Source organism: Lithobates pipiens, unplaced genomic scaffold (genome assembly GCF_037356315.1).
Source record: "Lithobates pipiens isolate NorthernLeopardFrog02 unplaced genomic scaffold, aLitPip1_a1.2 Scaffold_19, whole genome shotgun sequence".
NCBI classification, from domain to species: domain Eukaryota; kingdom Metazoa; phylum Chordata; class Amphibia; order Anura; family Ranidae; genus Lithobates; species Lithobates pipiens.
In genome coordinates this window covers 71,101,657-71,123,178 of record NW_027507764.1, presented here as the reverse complement: position 1 = coordinate 71,123,178, position 21,522 = coordinate 71,101,657, and the positions used below count along the sequence as shown (strand labels likewise).

At 44.2% G+C, this 21,522-nt stretch overlaps 2 protein-coding genes across 10 annotated transcripts in view; one reads left to right on the top strand and one right to left on the bottom strand.

The window, feature by feature from the left end:
- Positions 1-21,522, bottom strand: part of ADAM22 (ADAM metallopeptidase domain 22) — a 462,480-nt gene that overhangs the window by 175,876 nt on the left and 265,082 nt on the right. The gene's annotated exons all lie outside the window — the stretch shown is intronic.
- The window catches only part of CLDN12 (claudin 12), a 27,294-nt gene continuing 17,611 nt past the window's right edge, over positions 11,840-21,522 (top strand). The window contains exon 1 of the mRNA XM_077490882.1: positions 11,840-11,986. The gene's annotated coding sequence lies outside the window, so the exon portion shown is untranslated. The remainder of the gene's footprint in view (positions 11,987-21,522) is intronic.

The following is a 21,522-nucleotide window of genomic DNA, read 5'->3' as shown; positions in this document are numbered from 1 at the left end:
CCCACTGCTGCCATATATATCGGTGTGCAGCAGTTGGAAAGTGGTTAAAGTGGAGTTCCACCCACTTTTGAGAGGTGGTCTTAAGACCACCTCTCCACCCCTCGTTTTTGGCAAGTTAAAAAAAGGTTTTTTTCTTCTAACTTACCTTTTTATGTAAAGTACAGCCTGTACTTCCGATCCATCCGGTCTGCGGCAGGACGTCATATCCTCTTCTTCGGCGAGCCACCCCCCCATTCACAAAGAGCCGCGCGACTCACACATGCACAGTAGGAAACGGGCAGTGAAGCCGCAAGGCTCCACTGCCGGTTTCCCTTAATTAGAATGGCAGCGCCTGCACCCTATCCGATGGAAATGGGAATCACAATTTTTTTGCTTAGAATAAAGATTACGATTCTCGCGGTGTAACATCTTTCACATTATACAAAAAAAATTGGGATAACTTTAATGTTTAGTTTTTTTTTTATTCATCAAAGCGGGAGTCCCACAAATTTTTTTTTTAAAGGTCAGCAGCTACAAATACTGCAGCTGCTGACTTTTAAAATAAGGACACTCACCTGTCCCAGGGTCCAGCGATGTCGGCACCCGAGGCCGAACCGTTCCTCCATCCTCAGATGCTGCCGCCATCTTCCGTAAGGGAGTCAGGAAATGAAGCCTTGAGGCTTCACTTCCTGGTTCCCTACTGTGCATGCGTCGCGCAGCGCAATCCGATTGGTCCCTGCTGTCTCTGGGACCCGTGTGTGTGCCAGCAGACAGTGCGGCAGGACAGGAAGAGGCATATACTCCCGTGTGAGTCTATGCCCGAAAGTGGGTGCAAATACCTGTCTTAGACAGGTATCCGCCCCCCTCCTGAAAGGTGCCAAATGTGACACAGGAGTGGGGGAGGGTTCGGAAAAGCAGAGGGGTTCAATTTTTGTGTGAATCTCCGCTTTAAAGTGTATTATTTTATTTTTTTATTGCTTTTGAAAGACCACTGCACAAATACGGTGTGACATAAAATATTGCAACAACCACCATTTTATTCTATGGGGTCTCTGCTAATATATATATATATATATATATATATATCATGTTTGGGTGTTCCAAGTAATTTTCTAGCAGAAAATAAGAAAATAATGATGTTTACTTGTAATCAACAAATGTCAGAAAAGTTTTGGTCTTTAAATGACTAAACTGTAAACTTCCTTCATTTACATGCAGGAGTTCTTTTCATTGATGAAAGAACGAAAAGATACTTTGTTTCTACTTATTTTATGTTTTGATAAAACTTGGCAGGTTGCCTGTTTGGTTTTTTGTCCCCCAGCTGTGAGAACTCTCTGCACTTGTTAAAAGAATCGTGACATGATGTTTTGAAGATCGGGAAGAGAAAAAGATTGTGATTTCAGTTCTTAACGATTAATGGTGCAGCTCTACTGCTGACTTAAAGCGGGGTTCCACCCTAAAGTGGAACCTCCGCTGATCGGAACCCTCCCCCCCTCCGGTGTCACAATTGGCACCTTTCAGGGGGGAGGGGGGTGGAGATACCTGTCAAAGACAGGTATTTACACCCACGTCCGGGCATAGACTCCCTTGGGAGTCTACGCCATTTCCTGTCCTGCCGCGCTGTCTGCTGGGACACACACGGGTCTCAGTGACAGCGCGGTGAATTCCTATTGCGCTGCGCAACTCGCGCATGCGTAGTAGGGAACCGGGAAGTGAAGCCGATTCGCTTCACTTCCTGATTCCCTCACCTAGAATGGTGATGGCAGCAGCCGAGAGCCGAGCGATCGATCGGCCTCGGCATCGCTGGAACCCGGGACAGGTGAGTGTCCATTTATTAAAAGTCAGCAGCTGTAGTATTTATAGCTGCTGGCTTTTAATATTTTTTTTTTTTGGTGGAATCCCTCTTTAAAGTGGTTGTAAACCCTTACAACACACTTTGACCTACAGGTAAGCCTAGATTAAGGCTTACCTGTAGGTCCAAGAAATATCTCCTAAACCTATAAGGTTTAGGAGATATTTACCTGAAGACAGCCACCGCTGTCTACGGCGCATGCGCCGTAGACAGCGGCGCGCAGGCGCACTGGGCAAGCCGCAGATCGCGGCGATATGCCGTGAGTGTCGGCTCCCGTGCGCATCATCGCTGGAGTGACATCATCGCTGCTCCTGCGAATCACAGCGCCGGAGCAGCGAGACCCACCAAGAAGATGGACGTTCGGAACTACAGGGGACAACAGTGACTTTGCTGGCTCCTGTGTCAGGTAAGTGACACATAATGGACTACTATGCGATGCATAGTAGTCCATTATGCTTTACCTTTGCAGGGAATTAAAGAGGAAGTAAACCCATCAGGGTTTACTTCCTCTTTAACATTGCAATACAAATCTATAGGAATGCAAAACATGCTTTAACCACTTCAGTCCCGGAAGAATTTACCCCCTTCCTGACCAGAGCACTTTTTGCGATTCGGCACTGTGTCGCTTTAACTGACTATTGCGCGGTCGTGTGACGTTGCATCCAAACAAAATTTATGTCCTTTTTTTTCCCACAAATAGATCTTTTTGTTGGTGGTATTTGATCACCACTGTGGTTTTTATTTTTTGCACTAGAAACAAGAAAATAGCCAAATTTTGAAAAAAAACGCATTATTTTTTACTTTTTGCCATAATAAATATCCCCCAAAAATATATAAAAAAACATTTTTTTTCCTCAGTTTAGGCCGATACGTATTCTTTTACATATTTTTGGTAAAAAAAAAAAAAAAATCGCAATAAGCATTTATTGATTGGTTTGCGCAAAAGTTATAGCGTCCACAAAATAGGGGATAGTTCTATGGCATTTTTATTAATATTTTTTTTTTTTACTAGTAATGGCAGCGATCAGCAAATTTTATCGTGACTGTGACATTATTGCGGACACATCGGACAATTTTGACAAATTTTTGGGACCATTGGCATTAATACGGCGATCAATGTTTTAAAATTGCATTGATTACTGTAAAAATGTCACTGGCAGTGAAGGGGTTAACCACTAGGGGGCGGGGAGGGGTCAAGTGTGTCCTAGGGGAGTGATTCTTACTGTCTGGGGGATGGGCTGTGTGACGTGACACTGATCGCTGCTCCCGATGACAGGGAGCAGACAATCAGTGTCCTGTCATTAGGCAGAACGGGGAGATGCTGTTTACATCGGCATCTCCCCGTTCTTCAGCTCCGTGACATGATCGCGGGTATCCCCGCGGCGATCGAGTCCGCTGGTCCTGGGGGCATGGTCACGGAGCTCGCAGCAGGCGCACGCACCGCGGGAATTTCAAAGTAACGTATGGGTATGTTACTTTGCCCAGCCGTGCCATTCTGCTAACATATATAATACAAGTGGTTAAGCAGGTCAAACGCAGGCCAGAAAGAGGTCAACTACAGGTCAAATGCAACTGTCGATGAATTCTAAATGATCTCAGAAGCATCCCAAACTGATACCATTGACAGTAATCCAAAGTGAGTGGACACACAGGCCCTAAGAGAGGAACTCCCTTCATATTGTAACCTCTTACTTCCTGTTGTGTTTCTAGGGCAGGAAGTGAACGGCAATCTCCCAATGGGACACAAACAGCCGCTATGGTTTCTCAGTAGTTTCTTTTACTGAACAAATTTGGTTGATGAAACTTGTCTTTGTTCTTGTAGAGATGCAGGCACCAATGATGGGCAGGGAAATACTTTCCTCCATTCATTTTTATCCTCTTTGGGTAAACATGAAAGTAGCTTTGTGCTTACTGGAACTGAGCCCATAATTGCAAATATATTTTGCATCAAAGGGAGAATACATTACAGCACAACATCGACAGATTACAGGCCCATCTGGGGAAATCAAGACATACACAATAAATAAAAGCATTACCATATGACAGTCCTGACAACTGAGAATAAAAAATACATACATACTGTACTGTGTGTATATATAGATATATCTCTCTCTATATATATATATACACACACACAGTATATATAAACTGTATATATACATACACACACACAGGTCTTTTTTTCAGCAGAAAAGCAGTTCCTGCACCGCCAGAATTGAACTTAAGTAATGCCAAGGGGTGCTGGGGGGTCTACTGTTGCTGGCTGCTGGGGGATCTATTGTTTGCATAGGCAGATTCATTTTCAAAAGGGAGGTCTATGGTCGCTGGGGAGCTCTTATTTTTGCTGGTGGGGGATTTGTTACTGGGGGGGGGGGTCCTATGTTGTGGGGGGGGGGAATCTACTGTTGAGAGAGGGGTCTATTGATGCTGGATGCTAAGATGTTGCTGGGGATCTATTGTTGCTGGGAAGTCTTTTCTTGCTGTCTGCTGTGGGATCTACTGTTGCTGGGGGGGGGGGGACTACTGCTAAGGGAGGGGGTCTATTGAAGCTGACTACTAGAATTGGAATATCTATTGTTGCCAGAAGTCTTTGGTTGTCAGGGGAGGTCTATTATCGCTGAGGGAATTTATAGCTGCTGGCTGCAGGGGATCTATTTTACTGCTTTTATTGTTATCATTAGCAAATTCCATACAAATGACTTCGCACTAGAGCTCGACCGATATGGGTTGTTCTCTGGCCGATGCCGATATTTAGAAATCACGGAGGCCGATGGCTGATATATGATGCCGATTTTTTTGGCCCAAAATGTTAGGCCGATATTTTTTTTTCCCCCTTTCATCTCATAAAATCTAACAGTTAGACACCTTTCACACTGGGGCGTTTTTCAGGCGCTTTTGGGCTAAAAATAGCGCCTGTAAAGTGCCTGCAAAATGGCTCCCCTGCAGTCTCAGTGTGGAAGCGCCGAGTGCTTTCACACTGAGGCGATGCGCTGGCAGGATGTTAAAAAAAGTCCTGCCCCTGACTTATCTCGGGACTAGCATCCCCTCGAACCTTTCGGACCTCTATGAACGAAATTTCCCCCCTCTCCTCGCTAAGGTGAGGCTGCTTCTGGACTCATGGCGAAGGGGGATCCATTCGTGGTTCGGTAGGTGCAATCTGCTGAAAATGTGCATCTTGCCCAAATTTTTGTACCTCTTCCAGGCGCTGCCGATTAGGATTCCGCCCACGTACTTTAAACAGGTACAGACCTTGTTCACCCGGTTCGTCTGGGCACAGAAGCGGCCCCGGATACCTCGATCCCAACTCTCCCTGCCGAAATCTTATGGGGGGTTGGCACTCCCTGACGTTAAACAATACTACTCTGCCGTACACTTGGGTAGGATTTTGGACTGGGGACGTAATCTCGATACTAAACTATGGGCGCAAATTGAACAACAACAGTGCCCCTTTCCATTGAAGACAGCTCTCTGGTGCCATGAGGCACTACCACGAGCGGTGAAATCCCACCCCCTCATAGGCACCACGATTTCTCACGGCGCGAAGGCGGCACTGCAACATTCTCTGACGACCACGACGTCCCCGCTGACTCCAATTTTGGGTAACCCCGGTTTTACACCGGGGCTATCACAGGCACAATTTCGACCGTTACGGGACTCCGGTCTTTCTATGGCCTCTCAATTTGTCATGCGGGATGGCTGGACTTCCATCCCGGATCTTATGGACCCCTTAGGTTCGTATGGTCTGGACTTTTGGAACGCCAGTCGCCTGCATCACTTTCTTCATTCTCTCTCGAACCCCCTAGACTATACCAGACCACTTACTGCTTTTGAAGAATACTGTTCTGACACTGAACCGATCTCCCGAATCCTTTCTAAAATGTATGTTCTACTCAATACACCTGCTCAACCACCATACGTCGCGGGTCTTACTAAATGGGAGACAGACTTGGGCCGCACTTTCACGCAACCTCAAATTAACAACATACTGCGGTTCGCTCTGCGGTCCTCGATTTGTACCAAAATACAAGAGACGAACTACAAAATTCTTGTCCGGTGGTACCTGACGCCTAGTCGCCTTCACCTTATCTACCCTGACACATCTGAGTGCTGCTGGCGCTGTCGTGAAGGACGGGGCACAATTTTTCATGTTTTTTGGTCCTGCCCTAAGCTTTCGGAGTTCTGGGCCGCTGTCCGGACCATATCTCAGAAATTTACAGAATGGCGGATCCCTAATGACCCAGCCTTTTTCTTACTGCATGTTTCGGACATACCCCCTAGGACATACGCACGATCGATACTGCGTCACTTAACGAATGCGGCCAAGTCCTGTATCCCCTTGCTTTGGAAACAGCAGACGCCGCCTTCAGTGGCAATGTGGGTGAGGAAGGTGGAGGATATAAATAAAATGGAAGACCTGGTGCTTACAGCCCATGATCGGCAGGAGACTTATCGAAAGACTTGGTCTCTCTGGAACGTGTTTGTATACTCTGATGAGGGCAAAGCTCTATTTGGCCGTTAATTCACTTGCCACTGGGGTCTGACATGCCGCGTAGGAGAAGCTGATCCCGCCCTGCCCCTCCCTCCCCTCCCCCCCCCCCCCTTACCCACCACCTTTTCCCCTCATCTCTTCCTTTCCCCCCCCCCCGCCCCTTTCTTCCTTTTTTCTCTTTTTTCTGTTTTTCTTTCACTTTTACCTTAATCTTCACTCTCTTTTTTTTTTTTGGCCGCGTCTCCGATCATGCTTCCTATGACCTTATGCCGAAGCGCTAGGTTAGGCTTCGGCGTGATCGCTTCCTATAAAGAGGCGGGGGCATCTTTGCCGGTCCCGACCTGGAGGGATTGGCCTCCAAGGCCAGTGAGTAGGACATGTTTTGCTGATATTCTATATGTTCCCATGCCAATACCTGTATAGCGTGTCTGTGAGGCTGCGACCTCTTTTGTCTCTCCTGTTGTACTTACTGTTCTTTGTTTTTGGGCTTTCCCAATGTATGTTTTCTTTGTTCAAAATACTAATAAAACTATATTTGCAAAAAAAAAAAAAGTCCTGCAAGCAGCACCTTTGGAGTGGTGTATACCGCTCCTCCACCACTCCTGCCCATTGATATAAATGGGCACCACTGCCAAAGCGCATGCAATGCGCTTTGGCAGTGGCGCTTCACGGGCGCATTTAACCTCTTCCTCGGCCGCTAGCTGGGTTATATGTGCCCCACTAGCAGCCGAATAGCACCGCTAAAATGACGGTAAAGCGCTGCTAAAACTAGCAGCGTTTTACCGTCAACACCTGCCTGCTCCAATGTGAAAGCAGCCTTACTAAATGATACAGAAAATTTCTTACATTTAAACATTTATTAAACAAAACAAACCTCCAATCAGTTTACTTGTATGTATGATTTAGATAAAAAAACAAAAAACATTATATATATATATATATATATATATATATATATATATATATATATATATACATATATATATATATATAAAATATTAAATAAAAACAGATAATCAAAACTTTTGGATGAAAAAAAAATGGGCTAACTTTATTTTTTTTTTAAATCATGCGCAAATGCCGTGTGACATAAAATATTGCAACCGCTATTTTATTCCCTAGGATCTCTGCTAATATATATATATATATATATATATATATATATATATATATATATATATATATATATATATAATTTTTGGGGGTTCTAAGTGATTTTCTGGCAGAAAATACAGGATTTTTACTTGTAAGCAACAAGTGTCTGAAAAGATTTGGTCTTTAAAGAGGAAGTAAACCCTTCCAAACAACTTGGACCTATAGGTAAGCCTAGATTAAGGCTTACCTGTAGGTCCAAGCAATATCTCCTAAACCTATATGGTTTAGGAGATATTAGCCCGAAAATGGGCACCGCTGTCTACGGCGCATGCGCCGTAGACAGCGGCGCGCAGGCGCACTAAATGCGGCAAATCCAAGAATGGATTTGCCTAATTTGTCGACTCCCGTGCGCATGCGCGGGAGTGACATCATCGCGGCTTCGCCGTATGGCAGCGGCGGAGCTGCGAGACGCGACTCCCGTGCGCATGCGCGGGAGTGACGTCATCGCGGCTGCGCCGCTGTGATTCGTCGGAGCTGCGAGACGCCACCAGCAACATGGATGCGGCGGACTACAGGGGACAGCGGCGACTTCGCTGGCTCCTGTGTCAGGTAAGTGACACATAATGAGCTACTATGCGATGCATAGTAGTCCATTATGCTTTACCTTTGCAGGGAAAAAAAGAGGAAGTAAACCCATCAGGGTTTACTTCCTCTTTAAATGGTTAAGCTGAGAACTCTACACACTGAACTCAGTTCATTCAGAAGTGTAAACATTGTATCTCTTTGCTCTTTTCTTGGCAGACTGCCCAGAGAGGAAACAAGTGGCTTCACTGATGACTCAGGCAACTTGCATTGAGTTCTATTACAGAAGTCATTTGCAAGTCGCTCTGTAGTTATAATCTGCCTTTTTATCAGCACAATCGGCTGATGCCGATTAATTAAAAAACGGCAAATTTTGGCCGATATATCGGTCGACCTCTACTTTGCACCACAAATGATACATGGCTTTATATTCTCTAAAAGGGGCAGTACTTGGTATTTGGTGGGTAGGGGGTAGAACCAAGGGACCATGCTCGGAGGTGGGTAAGGGATGGAGACTAGGGGTAACTCAGAAGTAGGGATGAGCTCAGGCGTGTTCGCATGGAACACGTACAGAGCCCGCCAGGAAGTCACAGGCAGTGTGACATTGCCTGATCTCTGCAGCCGCACATCGGGGCAATGTCTCACTGCCTGTGATTAGCACAGCGATGTGCTGACTTCCTGGCGGGCTCTGCACGTGTTCCATGCGAACACGCCTGAGCTCATCCCTACTCAGAAGAGGAGAGTACCTTCACCTATTCTCTGCAAATATCTGTGCGTGTGTGTGTATATATATATATATACACACACACACACACACACACACACACTACACATTCTGTGTGTACACTATATATATTTTGTTTGTTCAGTTATTTAGCAATGACAGATATTCAACATGCCTTTACAGATAAGAGCTTGTGCCGTTTCTTCAGCGCCTGTGCTGTGACCAGCAGCTCCTGTGCGCATGGGTGGGAGTAACATAATCGCGGCTCTGGCTAATCATAGCGTCGGAGCCCGCGAACCCGGAAATAACTCTGGGATACATGTCAGCCCTGTCAGCAGTGTGCCAGCACCGATCCAGGGAATTGTTCTAAGGTGAGTATTTCATAATGAGCTAGTATGCGATGCACGCTAGCTCATTATGCCTTTGTCAAAGGCCCCTTTCACACGTGCGGACCATATGTCTGTATTTCATCCATCCGTTTGCGGATGAAATACGGACATACATGCATCCCTATGGGATAGCGGGTGTCTGCGCAATGGTCCGATTCTGCAGACGGAGGAAAATACAATTTTTCTATCCGTCTGCAGAGCGGATCGGATGAACACGAACACACGGTCCGTGCTCATCCGATCCCCCATAGAGGAGAGCGGAGAGCTGACAGGGCGGTCCCTGCACAGTGTGCCAGGACCGCCCTGTCATCCGCCGGCTCAGGGGGGATAAACAGAGCGATCCCCGCTGAGCGAGCGGATCATCACGGGGCGGATCATTATGGATCTGTCCCGTGTGAAAGGGGACATTTTTTTTTTTTTTTTTGGAGCTTTACAACCTCTTTAACTGTCATTACTGGGAACTTTATTTTAGAGTGAGGGAAAAAAGTATGTGTTCCCCTGCTGATTTTGTACATTGGCCCGCTGACAAAGAAATGATCAGTCTATAACTTTAATGGTAGATTTATTTTAATGCCCCATACACACAATCGTAAATTCCGCCAACAAAAGTCCAATGTGAAGTTTTGGTCAGAAATTGCGACCGTGTGTATGCTCCATCGGACTTTTGATGGGGGAATTCCCGCCAGCAAAAGATTGAGAACAGGTTCTCTATTTTTACAAGAAGAAAGGAGGTTCCGATTGGGTCCGCCTAAAAAAAAACGAAAGACAGATCTGATTGGAATGTCTGTGTGAAGGGGAGGGCCTTAGAGACGGCGGAGGGACAGATGCAGCATCACATCTAGTATGGTTTTAAAGGGGGAGGGGTTGTCTTGGGGCCATACGTATTTCACAACCACTCACAATTGTAAGCCTTGACATGTTGGGTATCTTTTATACCTCATCAAAATTGGGTAATATGTTGTGTTTGTGGGCAATAAAACACGTTTTAGTGAATTTTTCCCTGAAAGTTTTAATAAACAATTGTGCAAATGTCCTGCAAAAAAATGCAACTGCCACTATTTTATTCTCTGGAGTCTTTGCTTTCAGATAATATATACTTGTTTGCGAGTGTATAGTGATTTTCGAGAAAAATAAATAAATAAAAATCAGATTTACGCATGAGTGCGGAAAAAAATGTAAGAATGACCCCGATAGACAAGTGGTGAATATCTTACTGCAGCAGAATGGCACGGCTGGGCGAAACAACGTTATGTTATGTCGCTTTTCCCTGTGGCCACTAGGGGCACAAGCGTGCCTCTGGAGGCATGTGCATGCGCCCGCTGCTTGCCCCCAGAGCCAATGCGAGTGCCCGGCGGGCGAGACAATCGCCGGGCACCTGCGATCGCTCGCGACACAGCGAGAACTGTGATCTGTGTGTTCTCTGAGGGGAGAAGAGACAGATCGTGTGTATATACAAAGTATGAACACCGATCTCTCTCTTCCTCTAGCAAGTCCCATCCCCCCTTCAGTTAGAACACAGAGAGGGAACACACTTAACCCCTTGATGGCCCCCTGGTGTTAGCCCCTTCCCTGCCAGTGACATTTTTTCAGTAATCAGTGCATTTTTATAGCACTGATTGCTATATAGATGTGTATGGTCCCAAAAATGTCTCAAAAGTGTCCGATGCGTCCGCCTCAATATCCCAGTCCCGATAAAAAATAACAGATCGCTGCCATTACTAGTAAAAAAAAAAAAAATAATAATAATAATAAAAATGCCATAAAACTATCCCCTATTTTGTAGGTGTAAACCTTTTGCGTAAACCAATCAATATACATTTATTACGATTTAAAAAAAAAAAAATATGTAGAAGAATATGTATTGGCCTAAACTGAGGAAAAAAATGTTTAAAAAAAAAAAAATGGGATATTTATTATAGCAAAAAGTAAAAGATAATGGGGGTTATTTACAAAAGGCAAATCCACTTTGCACTGAAAGTGCACTTGGATGTGTAGTTGCTTTAAATCTAAGGGGTAGATCTGAAATGAGGGGAAGCTCTGCTGATTTTATCATCCAATCATGTGCAAGCTAAAATGCTGTTTTTTTTTTCCCTTGTATGTCCCCCTCGGATCTACAGCGACTTTACTTCCAAGTGCACTTTCAGTGCAAAGTGGATTTTCCTTTAGTAAATAACCCTCATTGTGTTTTTTTTCTAAAATTGTCGCTGCTATTTTGTTTTTTAGCGCAAAAAATAAAACCGCAGAGGCGATCAAATACCACCAAAAGAAATCTCTATTTGTGGGGAAAATAAGGACGTCAATTTCGTTTGGGTGTAACATCGCACGACCGCGCAATTGTCAGTTAAAGCGACGCAGTGCTGAATCGCAAAGAGTGCTCTGGTCAGGAAGGGGGTGAAATCTTCGGGGGCTGAAGTGGTCAACACCGACACCTGCTGACTCTTCATCCTCATAAGTTATAATAATAAATGTTAACAATACAAAGGCCAATTAATATAAGCGCCTTCCCTGGCTGTGTGCAGTCAGTCAGCCCAGCCTTGTATGCAGTGAGCGGCTCCTCTCCTCTCCTGAGTCTCCTCTCCTGTAGAGAAGGTGTAGGTGTTACTATCCCACAGAAGAGGACACGCCCCCTCCCTGTCCTCACCACCTGCACCCACACCGACAACAACAAAAACTTCTCTCTCGCCTGTGTGCGGCGCTCCTCCCGGAGGATTGTGGGAAATGTAGTCCATCTATACCTAGAACATAAGCCGCATAGGACTCCTGCGGACTACATTCCCCGAGCCCCCCCTCCTGCCGGCAGTACTGCGCATGCTCAGTTCGGTGTGTGGGAGTCCAGTTCCCAGCGCTGCTGTGATCCGGAGCTCGTGCGGTGGAAGGTCTGTATGGAATGTCCTCCGATCATTGTATGTCCGCGGGGTCCGCCTCACCTCCACGCTCCGGGGGGAGGGGGAGACTTCCCGCGTATCCTGATCTCTGTGCCGGGAGAGGGGGAGCGGTGATTGGCCGGAGGAGCTACAGGTTGTGATATGGGATGATGATCGGGCTGTGTGTGTGCTCCGCTGTGATCATCCGGCAGAGGTGACTCATGAGAGCCGCTCCATCGGGGGAGACACTGCCGCACTTCTCTGACCGACCGGGGGGCGGGGGACTAATCCCTGAAGAGATAGAGAGAATAATATATATATATATATATAACAGATCGCTGGGTGTCCTATACACCCTCATATATTATTACATATAGGATGACCCCCCCCCCCCCATCACACTGTCATAAGAGGGAATGTATTCATCGATTATTGATCACCAATATACATCATATGGGGGAATGTCCTATAGTAGAAAATCAATGGACAATTATCGATCACCTATATAGTTAGGGGGGGGGGGGGGTGGTGTCCTTTAATATTGATCATCTATATAGATCATAGGGAGGAATGACTTATAGTATTGATCACCCATATAGCTCATAGGAGGGAAAGCCCTATAGTATTGATTTATTGATCACCTATATAAATTACAGGGAGACGTGCCATATAGTATTGATCACTTATATAGATTATAAGGAGGGATGTTCTATAGTATTGCTTACCCATATAGCTCATAAGAACAGATCATAGAAGGAAATGTCTTATAGTATTGATCACCTATATAGATCTTAGAGACGGAAGTCCTATAGTATGGATCACCTACTGCGTATAGCTCATAGGGAGGAATGTTTATAGCTCATAGCAAGAAATGTCCTATACTATTGTTTAATATCGATTACCTATCTAGATCATAGTGAGGAGTGTCCTATAGTATGCATCAATTATTGATCACCTATATAGTTACATAGTAGGTGAGGTTGAAAAAAGACATCCAAGACCATCGAGTCCAACCTATGTGTGTGATTTATATGCCAGTATTACATTGTATATCCCTGTATGTCGCGGTTATTCAGCTGTTTATCTAATAGTTTTATTTGAAATTATTGATGCTTCCCACTGAGACCACCGCCTGTGGAAGGGAATGCCACATCCTCACCACTCTTACAGTAAAGAACCCTCTACATAGTTTAAGGTTAAACCGCTTTTCTTGTATATTTAATGAGTGGGCACGTGTCTTGTTAAACTCCGTTCTGCGAAAAGTTTTATCCCCATTGTGGTGGGGTCACCAGTACGGTACTTATTCATTGAAAGAAATAATTTATTTATATATATATATATATATATATATATATATATATATATATATATATATATATATATATATATAATAATTTTTTTTTTTTTTTTTTTTCCCTCTCAGAAGAGGAATGTGCTATATTATGGAACACCTACTGTATATAGATCATAGGAAGGAATGTTTATAGATCAGTGGTTCTCAACCTCAGGTACCCCCCAACAAGCCATGTTTTGGGAAGTTCCCTTGGATAAAATAGCTCTCATCAATGCAAAGTCATTGATATTGATTTTAAAGCAGCTGTGCAAAGTAAAGGAAAACCTGAAATCATGGCCCATAGGAGGTACTTGAGGACTGAGGTGGAGAACCACTGACCTGAAGAGATCATTGGGAGGAATGTCCTATACCAGTGATGGGGAACCTTGGCACCCCAGATGTTTTGGAATTACATTTCCCATGATGCTCAACTACAGTGCATAAGCATCATGGGAAATGTAGTTTCAAAACATCTGGGGTGCCAAAGTTCACCACTGTCCTATACTATTGATCGATTTTTGATTATATCTATCTTCTCTATCTCTCGTAGTGAGGCAAGTCCTATAGTATTAATCAATTTTATTTTATTTTTTATTTGGTTTGAGAACCTCTATAGATCATATGGAGGCATGCCCTATGGTATTTGTTTGATCACCGATATAGATCTTAGAGCGGAATGTACTATAGTATAAATTGTTTGACAATTATTGGTCATTTACAGTGAAATGGCCTATAGTATAGATCATGGGGAAGAAAGTTCTATAATATGGATCATCGGACAATTATTGATCACCTATATAGATTATAGGGAGGGATATCCTGTAGTATGGACTGTTGGACAATTATTGATCATCTATGGGTGCGAATAGAGAGTATCGGTTTACTAATGCTTGCTGACACTTGTAGTTCTTAAGATAGACACAGACTAGAATCATCCAAGAACCAGATTGGGCTCTTCCCCACCAATGATGGAGTGGTGAGATAAATGAGAGCACCCGGATTTTCTCTCATCAGGGGATCACATAGCAAACTAGTGGATTTATATAAAAGACCCAGCGACAGCCATTCTAAGGGATTGTCACCACTGATGGCATGTATTGAACACTTGCATTGTGTGCCTTTTTTTTTTTTTTTTTTTTTGTGACCACTCTTGGGTTAAAAGGTTGCCCCACTTTGCTGTCCTTTTTTTTTTTAATGCGTCACAATGCTTCGGTCTGCACATTATCGTGGTTATACAAAGTTGTTTGTGGGCGTTTTTCAAGGTCAGACACAAAATCCCTAAACCCCAATGGCGCTGTTTTGTAGCCAGTGGAGATAAGCCCTTTTAAATGTAGCATTTATTTCTCCATTATGAGTTGTAGAACAAAAGAGAATCCTGACCGGTTTAGTGTCAATAAACTTTACTAGAAGACTAACAATACTAGTTACGAGGGGGGGGGGGGGGGGGGGTACATTAAGCATCCCTCAGCGGTAAGTGAAAGCGACCAGCCAGTGCATTTTCTCCAGTTTGCTTGGGCAGGAGAACGTCTGCCATGGTTATTTTTATTTTTTTTCAAGTTTGTTCTGTAGTCACTAACACAGATGCTGTACAAAACACAATACATGTTGATCAAAGTATATATTCATCCTTCATATCTTCATAGAATCACATTACTCATTTTCTATCTAGTATATAGATTAGTGATCAAAGTAAAAAAATAGTATCTAAAGCATAGGACCTTTTACGTCCCCACATGATCTGCCAGCTCATATATATCTTTAGAAAATCATATCCTCAATAATCCTTTGTCTACATGACAATATCAGTATCATATAAAAAAAAATGATTATTATAGATTAAAAATGAATATTGTTGGTGGATGCCATGCAAGGCTCCTCCAACCACTTGGCACATAAACTTTTCATGTGTGGACAACCTCTGTTCACATAAGTATCTCTATGTAGTGGTAAATTTATTAATCAGTTGTTTCCAGTATAAGAGTGGGCAGAAAAGGTTTCCTCCAATACAGGGCAATAGCTTTTCTAGCATAAAACAAAGTACAGTGGATCCTTGGATTATGAGCATAATCCATTCCAGGAGAATCCTTGTAATCCAAAGCACTTGCATATCAAAGCGAGTTTCCCCATAGAAGTCAATGGAAACAAAGAAAATTCGTTCCGCATTGACTTCTATTACATGCAATACCGCATGTGGCCAGAGGTGGGGGGGTGCCAGGGAGACTAAGGCCACGTACACACGAGCGGACTGTATGGCCTACTTGGTCCGTCATACAATCCAACGGACAGTCCGCCATACTTTCGAATGAACGGACTTGACCACACACGGATGCACAAACAGTCCGTCGAAAGTTTGCGCGATGACGTGTACAGCACGTACGACGGGACTAGAAATAGGAAGTCCAATACACAGCAATGCACCCTTCCGCCGTGTAAATCCTTTCTGAGCATGCGCCATTCTTAGTCCGTCGAACTAGCCTACTGACGAGCGGATTGTCCGCTGAAACCAAAGTATGACGGACAGAATTTCGAAAAATCCGAAATACTTAGTACGCCAGACTGTCCGCTGAAAAAGTCCGCTGAAGCCCACACACGAGCGGACTGTCCGCTGAAATGTGTTTCGACGGACTAAGTAGGCCATACAGTCTGCCCGTGTGTACGCGGCCTCAGAAATACTTGTTGACAGTTCGGATGAACTTGGAAAAGTTCGGAAACGCTCAAACTGAGTATTTCTGAATGGCTCCGAACCGGCTCCTGTCCCCGGCACCTCTGGCCAAATGCGGTACTGCACCACCCATTAGCTTGAATTCTGCTCATTTTGCGAGACAACGCTCGCAAAGCGAGTCAGAATAAAAAAAAAAGTTGCTCATCTTTCAAAAAGCTTGTTAACCACTTTACTCGTAAACCAAGGTTCCTCTGTAATGTCAGCGAATGTCCGCTCTGCCTCTGCAGGAAGGATATCCTTAACCAAACCCACAAACATACTGACATGGAGACCAGCATAGGGGTGTACAAGATGGAATTGAACAAAGCTACCATCTCCACCCAAAAACCTACAATATATGGACAGGCCCAGAAGATGTGTGAGAAATCTCCCAGAGCCGTACCACACTGCCAACAGTCAGAGGAGCGCATAGGATTCATCTTGTGAAGTCAGTATGGTATAAAATAAGCTCTATGCATCAATTTGAATGGAATCAAACGGTCTCTCAGTGAGACCAAAGATCGAAAAGGAACATCCCGCACATCATCCCAATCATCATTATCTAAATCTGGAATGTCCCACAGCCATCTAGCCTTAAGACCCTCTAACACTGGGAGACACTGTAATTAAATGAGAATACAATGTGGAAGTCGGTTTCTCCGAACAGTCGGACCGAAGTACCGTTTCCAAAATAGATTGTTCAATCATTGGATTAGCTTATGGGAACTGGACGTTGAAGGCATGGGAAAGGTGATAATATCTAAACAGATGGGAACTGGGTAAAGTTTAAGGTGAGTAAAGAAAAGGAAGATAACTTCTGATTGATAACAACCTGAGAAACATTTTATTTCGTCCATACAATGGGTTCTGATTTACTCCAGTTTTTTAAATAAACATTCAACCAGAGGGGGGCATTTGGAGAAATTGCTGCTGTAGGGTATTGCTCGCATCTAAGGCCAGCCCCCTGAGCTCGAATAGTAGTAAGCGTTGAAGGGGTCAGATGATGAGGGGCCCGAGGGCCTTTGAATAAAAAAACCTTAAGAGCTTCTATAGATTCTACCACTGCAGTTTCCAACCGAATGGAAGGGTTGGATAGATCTGGACATAGCCACCATGCGGATGTCACCAGCTGAGTAGCTAGAAAATACTTAGAGATCTGGAAAAGCTAGACCACCCTGATTACGGGGACACATCAGGGTGGTGAACTTATATGTAGGATTTTTTTGTACCCCATATAAAAGAGGAAAATTAATTGATCAAGGGGCTTACGAAAAAAGATCTAGGGATCCACTGAGGAAGTATGTCAAGTTTGGAATTTTCATTTTCAAAAGATGAATGCGTCTCAATAAAGATAACGGTAAAGATTCCCATGACTTCAACTTCGGCCGCATGTCGCAGAGGTAATTTCTGAGGCCTGTCGAGATATCATTACTCCTAGGTACTTTAAAATCCTCTACCTACTGTAATGGAATGTCAGAAGGGGCTGTATTTCAAGCTTCAACTGAACAAAAAATGGGGTAAAGGTTTTCTGACTCTCTAGGTCCCTGGTGCCCAATCGGTGGTCCTAGGGCCACATGCAGGCCCTTTGATGCTTGCTGTGCAATCCCTTGCTGTCAGTAGTGGAGGCATCTACTTAAGAGTATAACCTCTAGGAGTCTTATGTGACATGTCCTCAGTCTCCGATCGCCTTCTCCAGCATGGAGCTGTCAGGGGCCACATTTGGGGGATTGGGGGCGCCCTACACCTTGTAAGATCGCAGCCACTGCTTTTTAGTGGATGTGTAAGTTACATAGTTAGTAAGGTTGAATAAAGACACCAGTCCATCCAGCTCAACCTGAGTGAGTGTCTACAATTGTCCCTATCCCAGTACATTGCACACTCACATCGGTCCCTACCCTCAAGGGGCCCACAATCAAAGGTCCCCATTCATATATTAGGGCCAATTAACCTACCTGCATGTCTTTTGACATTGTGTGTGCCTTCAAGTCAGTGTTTGCTATTCTCCTTCATAATAATTATTGTATGGCACCAACATCTGCCATAATGCTGTACAATAATGGGGAAATGTATGCACAAACAAAAGGAAGCCTCAGGCCGTTAAAATCTGATGTTGAATGGGATGGATTGGGATGTTTTGCACAGTCCTTATTTACTGCCATGTCCTAAATATGTATATAGACTCCAGAGGGAGATGTCCTGCAAACAAAATGTTAATATTTAACATCTTCACTATCTCGGATCTTGGTGCCCATCACCCCTTTTCTATCTAGAACTCTGGAGAAATGCACAGGGTTTTGGTTGGTCAGAGCAGGTTAAAGAATGGACTATACATTGAAATGTTTTTACTTTGTCATTATATATATATAAAAAAAAAAAAAAAAAATAAACACTGCTGGGAGAATTCATGAAGACTGGAGCAGCACTGAATGGCAACCAATCATCTTCTAGTTTTTATTTTCAAAGTGTCACTGCACAAGTTTGAAACTAGGAGCTGATTGGTTGCCATACGCATCTGCTCCAGATTTAGTAAGTTGCCTTAATGCTATGAAATTTTATATTGTGCTTTCATTATTATAAGTGTACAATAATGACTCTACAAAACGATTGTACAGAGATTATAAAAAGAGAAAAATGGCATTCTTTATAGTAAAAGCCCATGTGTCTCTTTTTCCTATTCCAATAAACCTTTGCGCTGTCCCGTAGCTCCATCTGTTTGGGTATTCGTTTGTTTTAATAAAATAGAGGCGGATGTGGAGCTGCAATATTCCAGATGTAAACGGTGCACAGGGAATAGAATGCACAAGAAAATGCCATGCTATTTATTAGAAGATATTCTGTCGGGTCTTTATAGCGTTCTTTTCTTGAAGAATAAATATTAAAACTTGGATTTGAAGCTGTGAATGTTGAGTCTGGGCTGTACTCAGGCAGAGCAAAGCAATGGGACTGCCCAACATCCGCACTCCCAACATCCTCACTCGCCTTTCCTCCATTCCCCCCCCCCCCCCCCCCCATTGCCAAGAATGAATAGAAATGCCTGATACTTCGGGGCACGGGGCGCAAGTGACTCCCATGTGGCAGCATTGGTGACTGGCAGCTCAGACACCCAGAGAATCCTTAGCTCAGTGTTGGGTTTTGGAGCTTACACTGGGATTCCTATTTTTTTTTTTTAAGGACTTTAATGTGTGCCTATAAGTAAGGATATTTCACTTCCTGCCTTGGTGACCCCCAGTTGGGAAAGAAGTACGAGAGGATCCTCTGACTTTAGACCTCGGTAGTGGAAAAGTTTGGACAGAGGTTCTAACGAGTGGTGCACCAAAATGAAAATTCTGGACCAATACCAAAATTCAGTCAGTGGGGGGGTGTTTTTGCATTGCAGCCAATGGGAGGGGGTGTTTTTTGCATTGAAGCCAATAGGATGCAGCATGCCATTATCGGCTTTTTTTTTCCCTTTTGGCATAATGCCAATAACCCTATTTTCGGAAGATAATTGTTGGCGGCTGATATATCGGTGCATCCCTAGTTCTAACCCTTTCTTATTCTAACCAAAAACAAAGTTTTGGAGAAGCTTCGCATTCAGCCGTCGCCTTTAAAAGATAAGTTAAAGTGTTTGTTAACTCTAACATATTATTCACTGCCAGTCCCTATTAGAGGCTGGCATACCTCTTTAGAGTTTTCTTCAGGCCGGTCACGTCACTCGAGGACGCTTTACAGCTCAGAGACATTGCTTTTGTGGGAGGAGCCATGATCTCCCTCTGACGTCAGTTGGGGAGATCACGTGACCTCCCACAGAAGCAATGTCTTGGAGCTGTAAAGAGGCCGCGAGTGACGTGACCGACCTGAAGACCACTCTGAAGAGGTATTTAGAGCGCTTATTTTTACAAAGGACTTTGATAGTGTAGTATGCCAGCCTCTAAGAGGGACAGGCAGGGACAATTTAGTGGTGTGTGTGTGTGTGTGTGGGGGGGGGGGGGGGGTTTGTAATGGTAGTAGCGGGGGGGCTAGAGGGAGAGAGACACAGAAGACGCTGACGTGCAGGAAGGAGGGGGGAGAGAAGAGCAGAAGGGACAGCTACGTCTGACGGAGGGAGACACTTTGACCACGGTGATTAGGACTAAGCTGCCCTGGGTTATCGTGGTCTGTTTAGAGAGTGGATACAGGAAGTGCCGGGTTCAGGGGTGTGTGTGTGTGTGTGTGGTTTATTTTATTTTTTTTTACAGTTTGGGGGGGGGGGGGGGGGGGGGCAGATTACATAGCACAAGCACTGTGCTGTGTAATCTGCTTTAAGGTACCAGAATATTTATTTTTTGGGGTTAAACACTTTTTAACCTTAAGGAGCATATTACACCCATATTTAGGGTGTAACATTCTCCTGTTCACCCGCCACCAGTGCTCCCCACTCTGTGACAACAGGCGGGGATCTTCTCCCCACACCTGCTTTCACAATTTTAAAACAGTTTGGCTGTGCAAATCTCCGCTCACACAACCGCATCATTCATTTACAGTTTTAGACTACAAGTACCATCAGCCTTTGCGGTAGATGGCTTGTAGTTCTTAAAGCAGAACTTCAGTCATTTTTTTTCATCTTTCCATTTATTAAATCTTCTGCCCTTGTTAACTTTGGATAGTAAAACATATTTTTTTTTTCTGCCAGTAAAACCTTATACAGCCCACTTCCTGTTACTTGTCTGGTAAAAACCTGGGCTTATGACATCATGCACAACTCTCTATCTCTCCTGAGTGTTTGCCAGGAAGGGAGGGGGGCGACTCATAAGAGGGCCAATGAGAGCTGAAGAGCTGGAGGTGTGCCAGGAAGTAAACAGGCAGCAGCTTCAGCTGCCCACAGTTAAAATGGTTGCAGGCAGACTCAGTGGAGGGAGATTTCTGCAGCATATTTGGCAAGTACAGAATCACAGTATATATATATATATATATATATATATATATATATATATATATATATATATATATTATACAAAGTGGTTGGAGGGAAGCTTCAGAATGGCAAAAGTTTTTATTACAGATGATGCGAGCAGACTGCAGTTCCTCTTTAATGAACTACGGGGGCGCTGGTGAGCACCTTCGTAGTTTGACGCTTCCTGCCATTCAGTAACTGCCGGCCCGTATTGGAGGTCTGGGCAGACCGTTTACAGAGACTCTGCAGGGCCCTGTCATTGCACCTGTGATCTGCTGATTCGTGGGTGCACTGCTTCATAGGATGCTATATAAAAAAAATAATGTACATTTATTTTTTTCCTGCAAAAAGATGTACATTTTATTTTTTGTAAAAGGTGACCTTAGGTCACTAAAGGGAATGATTTTTTTTTTTTTTTAAATAATAAACCTGCTATACTTATCTCCACTGTGAAGCTTGTTTTGTGCAGAGTGGAACCCGGTCTTCTGGGGTCCCTCGGCGGCTGTCTCCGCCCCTCCCCTCCGCAAGGTGTGGAGTACTTGCGGGGGCGCTTCCCGTGATACAGCTGGCGGCTGTAGCCGCTCACTGTATCACTCGGCCCC